We start from the raw sequence: 897 nt of genomic DNA, 5'->3' as shown, positions 1-897 counted from the left end.
ATCTAATTAAATTATTAGGAAGCATTTATTTATAAATCTCTCTTTAGATATTTATGTTTTATTTAGAGGGTGTTTGGCAAGTTGGGTTTGGTTTTTTTTATTAAAATCTATAAAAAGATAAAATATGTTAAAATAGTTAATAGGATAAAATGTCACATCAAATTCATAATTATTTAATTTTTTCTCTTACAAATATCACATTTAACTATAAAAAAATCTATTTCTCTTTCCAAACACAACTATTTTAGCTTATTAAAATAGCCAACTTTTCAAACGAGGCCTTAATCTAAATTAATTTTTTATGTTTCAATAAATTCTATGAGTGACAAGTTACAATATCCCTAATGATAATAGGGTGAAGTACGCATTAATGTTTACATTGATAGTTGAATTTTCTTTGATGTGAATATTCACACTGTCAAATATAAATGTTCACATCACTAAATTATTAAGAGTTCAAAAAATTTGGAAGGGTAAAATTTCTTTAAAATACCTTAAATATGATAATTAAGATTTGGTGGATCAAATATCTAAATAATATGATTTATTAGAATAAAAGAATATGTTGTGAACTAATTGGGATTAAGCACTTGAAAGATAATTTTCTAATAAATACCCCAACTATTAATTTGTTAAAATTATATTATATTTACATTTTTTTAAGAAAATCATTAATAACATACAAACAAATAATTTATATAATGTAAAAGATATGCAATTATAATAGTATTTAAAATATATATAAAAAAAAGTAATATTTTGTATTGTATTACTTATGTATATAATATATATTCAATATAATTTAATAATCTAAATTACTTTCATCTATCTATATTCTATATTATAGTAAAATGACTTTTCATAAAAAGTCTTGTGAGAGCTCCAAAACTTCCAACT

The sequence above is a fragment of the Camellia sinensis genome, chromosome 1 (genome assembly GCF_055761805.1).
Source record: "Camellia sinensis isolate YWXY chromosome 1, ASM5576180v1, whole genome shotgun sequence".
NCBI lineage: Eukaryota > Viridiplantae > Streptophyta > Magnoliopsida > Ericales > Theaceae > Camellia > Camellia sinensis.
The sequence above is the reverse complement of the archived record's forward strand: the minus strand, read 5'-3'. Positions refer to the sequence as shown.